Consider the following 7690-nt stretch of genomic DNA (forward strand, 5'->3'; position numbering starts at 1 on the left):
GCTACACATAAGCTAAAATCAGAAGAACACAGGTTAAAATCAGCTAACATAAGCTAAAATGAGCAGAACACAGGTTAAAATCAGCTAAACCTAAGCTAAAATGAGCATAACAGGTTAAAATCAACAAAACAGAAGCTAAAATGAGTACAACACGGATTAAAATCAGCTAAACATAAGCTAAAATGAGTAGAACACATGTTAAAATCAGCAAAACATAAGCTAAAATGAGTAGAACACAGGTTAAAATCATCAAAACATAAGCTAAAATGAGCAGAACACTGGTTAAAATCAGCTAAACGAGCAGAACACAAGTTAAAATCAGCTAAACATAAGCTAAAATGAGCAGAACACTGGTTAAAATCAGCAAAACAAGCTAAGATGAGTTGAACAGAGGCTAAAATGAGAAGAACAGATGCTAATATAGAAAAATGCACAAGTTGAAACAAGCAAAACATAAGTTACAAGCTAAAGTAAAAGCAGAACAGGAGCAGGAAGCTAAGCGAAGCAAAACAGTGGCTAAAGCTATAAAATGCTAAACAATAGCTATAATTAACATTAGCTTAAAGTATCAAAACAGATGCCAAACCTACAATTAGCAAAACTGTAGCTAAAATGAGATTTATCAGCTGTAACAGTTCCTGTTGTGTTTGGAAAGCCTTCAGATATCTTCTGTGTGACCCCCCCCCCCCCCACCCCCCATGTGTCTGCTCCCCCTCCCATCCTCTCAGCCTCTTTCAGCTCACTGAACTGAGTGAAATGTCTTTCCGACTAAATGATTTTTTTTGCACGGTGGGAAAGTTGCCATGGAGACAGCAGCCCCCCCCCCCCCCCCCAAAGCCATGTTGTTGTGTGTGTTTAGATTTTGTTTAACTGTTAACAGTCCGAGTGTGTCATACACACCCATCCACCTTCTTCCCCTCCTGTTTCAGCTTCAGCATCACATCCTCTCCTCTCTGCTTCAGCCTCCTCCTCCTCCTCCTCCACCTCCTCCTTCATTTGTTTAACCCTCCCTCCTCCTCCCCCACCCACACCCACACCACATTCCTCCCCAGTCTGCTTTCTGCTGATGTTAGAGCTTCAAATTGCTACTTGGTGGGCCTCTTGCTCTAAAGGAGGGTAATAACCACATGACAAGTGATACAAATGATAAAAATAAGGAGAGATGAAGCAGAGGAAGGAGGGGCAGGAGTTGGGAGGCGAAGAGGACGAGCGACTGAGCTCTGTTTAGGCAAAATGCTGCCACAATAAAGAATTTATGACAAAGTGGCTGAATAATTACCAAGTTGAAGCGCAGCAGAAAGGCAGAGCTTAGAGTCAGATCTCTGCAGGTAGAGACGGTTACCTTCATATACGAGTCCATCATATGGTTTAATCAGTGGCGGGCACAGTTCTGCTAATTTGCTAACAGAAGAACTAATGTTTCATTTAGCGGATTAGCGTTTCCGCTAACTTTAAAAACTGTTAGCGGAATTAGCTTCCTCTAAATTAGGTTTCACCAACTTTAAGTCCACTAACACAATTCATACGCTTGTTCCCGTCTGTTGTGGGCGTGTCCCAAAGAGTCCGTTAGGCACGTCATTGGCTGACTGTGTACGCGTGACGAGACATTTCCTGATAGAGCTTTAAGCAGCTTTAGTGGATGAACTGTGTTTACAGACAAGTGTTCCTGAGCCCAGAACTACGGTGGCCCCGAGTTGTAAATGAACAACATTTGAAAAAACGTTATTACATTATGCCAAAATGGAAGTGGTTGAAGTGGAAGTGACCAGAGCGGAAGTGGTCAAAATCCATCCATCCATTATCTTTTACCTGCTTCTTCCATTTTTGGGTCACGGGGGTCACTGGTGCCCATGTCCAGCAATCACTGTGCGAGGGGGGGGGTACACCCTTGACAGGTCGCAAGTCCATCACAGGGCCACATGGAGACAAACAACCATTCACTCTCTCACTCACACCTAGGGACAATTTAGAGTTACCAATCAGCCTAACATGCATGTTTTTGGTTTGTGGGAGAAAACCGGAGTACCCGGAGAAAACCCACGCATGCACGGAGAGAACATGCAAACTCCACCCAGAATGGCCCCCGGACCGGGGTTTGAACCGGGGACCTGCTCGCTGAGATGCAGCAGCTCTACCAGTTGTGCCACCGTGCTGCCCGTGGTCAAAATCACATTTGGAAAAACTGAATTGCATTAAGCCAAAGGAGAAGCCGAAGTGGAAGTGATTGAAGCGGAAGTGGCAAGAATCACATTTGAAAAAACATAATTACATTAATTCTGTTTTTTCAATATATATATATATCTATATATATATAGATATATATCTATCTATATATATATATATATGTATCTTTATATAGATATCTATATATTTTTTCCAATTTAATTTAGTTTTTTGAAATGTAATTCCATTTTTCTCATATGTGATTCCAGCCACTTCCACTTTGGCCACTTCTGCTTTGGCTTTGACTTAATTCCATTTTTTTCAAATGTTGTTCATTTACACCTCAGGGCCACCGTAGAGAACAAAACCAGTCCTGGTTTTAATGCAGTCCTGAGGCCCGAAGCTCACGACCATCCAATACTGACCTTTAGCCTCGTCCTTTGAGTTCAGAGATTTCTGCACATTAAATCTTTACATGATAAAATTAACTGTAGATGAGATATTAAAGTCCAGTTGTCCACTGATGAACAATACTTTTAAATTGTTCCACAGACAGGTGAACCTCTACCCATCTTTACTTCGGAGAGATTCAGCCTTTCTAAACTGCTCTTTTACTGACCTGTTGCCAAATGACCCAATAAGCTGCAAAATGTTCCTCCAGCTGTTTCTTATCCATATCACTTAATTGTCACCTTCCTCTCAATTACAGTATTTTATACGTTATTGCCATCAAATTAAACTTTACCTTTTTAAATTTTCCCACAAAAAATAACAAAGTCAAGTTTCTTAGTTTCAGTTTTTGATATATTTACCGTCTTATTTTTAATGAAATATGAGTTTATGAAATGTGCAAATCATAGCATTCGGTTTTTAATTTACATTTTACACAACCTTTCCAGGTCTGGGGTTGTACATTTATTACAAGGGCCCCCCTGCCTGGGATGCGTGATCGGTAAATATTCAGTCCAGTCTGGTTAAAAGAAGTCAGAAACACAAGCGTGGATGATACATATCCTTTATTTCCATCACGACTGCTTCAGCCACACTGTTCCTTCCACATCCACCAACATCCTGTGACCCAAAATGTCTGACCTGACTGAAACTCTCACTCCAATCCTCGTCATTAACTGATAAAAAAGTAAACTTCTTGAATAAATTACATATATAAAAAAAAAAAACAAGTGAAAATCAAAAGGGATACCAATTTGAGAGAGATAAACACAGCAGAAACAATGTTAACTCATCATTGTTGTTGTTTTTTGATAAACAACTTCCAGGTCCCCATTTAGTAATCATTAGTAGTATTAGTATCAAGTTCATCGTCAGGTTTTTGCTCAAAGCATCACTTATATGGTTTTCAAGTTGACATCATTCATGTTAATATAAGCATGCAAACGTGTTTCCCCATGACCGTTCAGGACTGCACGAACAAGACGACGGGGGGATAAGAACGGAAGGACGAGGCCACAAGGTGGAGGGGTGCGGGCCTGGAGGAGGAAGGAAAAGCAGAGCGGGAGATGGACGGGGGAGGTGGAGGAGAAAAAGAGTGATCAGATGGTGAGGGTGGGTTGGGCGATGGAGAGGGGAGGAGAATCAAGGGGTGTGCAGGTTTCTATCACTAGCGGGGAGAAAAAGGCTGGGGATGATGGAGAACTATGGGGCTTCTGGACCAATGGATCAATGAAATATTGACTCATACAAGCCGATCAATAACCCCCACCTCACACTGCCCCACAAAATATACCTGCCTCCTCTGACCCAGAGGTAACGGGAAAGAAACCAGACTCCCTTCTCCAAAAAACACTCCTGTGCAAAAGTGTTAGTGTGCGAGAGGATTACAGGAAAGTGGCAGCCATACTGTAGTTGCAGCGGGGCGTAGCTGCAGCGGGGCGTAGTTGCAGCGGGGCGTAGCTGCAGCGGGGCGTAGCTGCAGCGAGGCGTAGCTGCAGCGGGGCATAGCTGCAGCGAGGCGTAGCTGCAGCGGGGCGAAACTGCAGCGAGGCGTAGCTGCAGCGGGGCGTAGCTGCAGCGGGGCGTAGCTGCAGCGAGGCGTAGCTGCAGCTACAATCTGCTGAGGCTACAGTCGTATTAGCAGCGACAGGCATGGCTTTGTCAGTCTGTATCGATTTACACGGGAAGTGCAGGAATTTCAGGAGCTTGGTTTCTCGTGACACCTCCTCCCCGCTGACTTCCAGGGGGATCTACCGTAATTTCCGGACTATTGAGCTCACCTGAATATAAGCCGCGCCCACTAAATTTAAAAAGAAAAATAAAGTTGTACACACATAGGCTGCACTTGTTGAGGCAAATTCGTGATTCGATTTGATAAATGATTCACACTTGTTTCGAGTGGCTGCCAATACTTCGTTGTGCCCCCTGTCGCCTCCCTGGGGGCACAATTGTGAGGTGGGGGAGAACGGGGAGAGGTAAAATGAAGTTTCACCCCTTCCCCAGTGAATCCAAGTTTCATTGGTCCACTGTGACCTGTTCAATCATTTCATTGGTTAGATTTTTTTTATTTTATTTATACAGGTAGTATCATCGAGTCATAAGAACCCGCCCCCCAAGAGAAACGTGTATTGGGCAGCTATGTGAGCACCCGGGTGTGACGAGGCTAAATGTTTTGGCAGCATGAAGCTCGTTAGTCTGTTTAAAAATAAAATCCATGAACAACCCGCAGCATTTTATAAGCCGCGGTGTTCAAAGTGTGTGAAACAAGTCGTGGCTTATAGTCTGGAAATTACGGTAATGTTGTCAGTGGCTGTAAGATTCAGTTTTTTGTTTGTTTGTTTGTTTGTCCTCTCCTAATAGATATAAGCAAAATACACCTGCAGTTTTCTTCTTTTTTTTTTTTACCCATTTGGTTTTACCCTCAGACATACGGCGCACGTTAGTGACAGAGATACACGATCAACACGGTTACATCAGGCGAAGGGTTCAAGAGGAGAGGGCAGCTGATTTCAGACAACATAGACAATAAAAACTAATGTCGAAGACAGACACTGTTTTCCCATCTAGTTCAATGAGGCACGAATAGTACAGACACACACGTTCTCTCTTACACACACGAACACACACACAGACGCACAAACTAAATGGCTCCTTTTTCAAGACACGAGACAAAATACAAGTTTCGGCTCCGAGACTATAGCTTGTTTTTTTTTTAGTTTTTTTTTGTGGATGCCTGGGGGAATGATAAGCACACACTCCCAATCTCACACACACAGGAAGTACAAAACAAACGCCCACAAACACAGAAACACACTAATAAAAGCAACGCGTGTCCTTCTGGAGTCCGTTCAGGGACACGATGTGGACATCTAGACAAAAATGTTGCCAGTTGAAGCGTGGCGACGACTTGTTTGTTGTTTGCTGCTGATGGGAACAGAAAAGCATCGGGTCCAGGGATGATAGAAAAGTAAAAAGTGGTGAAATCCTCCTGAAGGTGCTCTCTGAACAGATGCTGGTCCGATCCCAAACAGGCTTGTCAACCTGATCAGTCCTTCGTCGGGAAAAGTCTGAAAAGCGAGAGTCCGAGTTTCTCCCACGCTCACACGTCTCCTCCTCAGTGGACTGTAAACATGAATAAACTCCCTTCCTGATGGATGGATGTGGGTTTTAATCACAGAAATGGCAGAGTAAAATCATATATATATATATATAAATATATATATAAAAAAAGAGTACCATTAAGACAAACAGTGTGATGAAGAGGGACACATTTCAAGGTTGCGTAACATGCTGAGACCAATGAGTCTGTCCTCGTTTTTCACTCCTCTGACATCAATAACGACCAACGGACGCTTCGTCATCTTTCCTCTCGGGGAAATAATCGAGTTAGCTCTGAAACCAGAGGGTACCGACTCCGGAGAAGGCGTCCAAATTGGTCAGGCGAATCCACCGTGGATGTGTTATCCTGTTAGTAATACATAATGCGTTTCCCCCCCCATACAGTATGGCATGTACTGTACACTAAGGTCACAAAGAAAAGGTCATTTTCTTCTCGATAGTCTGTACACGGGCGTGGAGCTTTGGTCCTGGTTGAAACGATCCTCCTATGATGGCTTTCTTCTTCTTTTTTTAATTTCTTGAAAAGTTCTAGATGAAAACATTAATCTGAAGAGCACATGAACTACACACGTACCACAAACTGTGTATTTATGTATGCGTGTGTGTGAGAGAGAAAAGTGTGTGCGTCTCCTGGCTAAAGCCGAAATTTACACCTGACATCTTCTAAAGGATCTGTGATGTGTTCGTCATGTGTGGTCTGATGTTCCAGCTGCAGCTCGAGATGAATGGAGACATTTATATATATATTTTATTTCTTCACCCCTTCAGCTCGGTAAAGACAGAACAGGAGTTGGAGCAAATCGGCACCAGCAGTTGGACTCTAGCAGTGTCTCCGCGTCGTTCTGTCCTTCACGGGGAGAATTATTCACACACAAGAAGAAAAAAAACAACAAAAAGTTGGGAGCTGTCGAGATGAGGATGACCTGAGGAGAGAGAAAACCAGGACGAAGAGGCAGATTAGACACGTGTGAGAAAGTGAGGGACAAGACATGATATAAAGCGTGCAGGACTGGAAGTCTGAGGGGGGGGGGGGGGGGATTACACAACCCAGAGCATCTAGATTAAACAGACGCTTCTTAGACCTCCATCATCTAACAACTTCACAGCCTCCACTTTATCGCGCGCTCACAGTTTGGTCGTGCTTTTTTAAGACTTGACTAGATTTCATGTGTTAATCTGACAGGAGCGCCTCTGCCTCACAGAACGTGGACGTGGGCTGGATTTAAAGAGCCCAAATCCTCAACACCGGATATTTCTAAACATCATGGGGTCGCAGAAATAACAACAACAAAAAAAAGAACTCTGGAATGTCCCTGCAGGGCCAGTAGGCGGATAAAACTCGACATGAACAAGCTATAGGATTCTCCTTAACCCTCCTGCTGCCAGCATCATTTTTCTGTAATAAATACAAATGCATTTTTCACAAGAAAACAATTATAACTAGGGATGCACGATATTGGATTTTTGGCCGATATCCGATATGTCGATATGTTAAAACTTATTTGGCCGATAACCGATACCGATATTTTTCCCCCTAATTAAAATACTACATTGTTATTGTCAGTTTGTTCTGCTGCCAAATGCAGATGTCAAAAAAGGGGCTGAAAATGATGCAACACTTCAACTTGAATTATGTTAAGTGTCAAATTTATTCACGACATTTACTCTCTGACGCAATGACAACACTCGAACAGAGCAAATTTGTAAATTTTCACAAATCTAAACTCAACCTGTTCGCAAGCGACAAGTGAAAAGCGAATAAGTAGCAGCGCATTAATACATAAACTTGACAGTTTCTTAAATTTAAAATAAACATAAAACAGAAGCCTTTTATATCGGTGAGTTATTTTGATGGAATGGCCGATGTCCGATATTTAACTTTATCGCGACCGATACCACGCCGATAATATTGTGCGTCCCTAATTATAACATAATGGGGCGGGGGGGGGGGGGGGGG

At 43.1% G+C, this 7690-nt stretch overlaps 1 protein-coding gene across 1 annotated transcript in view; it reads right to left on the bottom strand.

The window, feature by feature from the left end:
- Window positions 1–6632: 6632 nt before the first annotated feature.
- Window positions 6633–7690, bottom strand: part of syt3 (synaptotagmin III) — a 63158-nt gene continuing 62100 nt past the window's right edge. The window contains exon 13 of the mRNA XM_037689216.1: window positions 6633–6656. The gene's annotated coding sequence lies outside the window, so the exon portion shown is untranslated. The remainder of the gene's footprint in view (window positions 6657–7690) is intronic.

Source organism: Nematolebias whitei, chromosome 15, assembly GCF_014905685.2.
Source record: "Nematolebias whitei isolate Nwh7 chromosome 15, NemWhi1, whole genome shotgun sequence".
In the NCBI taxonomy this organism is placed as follows: Eukaryota; Metazoa; Chordata; class Actinopteri; order Cyprinodontiformes; family Rivulidae; genus Nematolebias; species Nematolebias whitei.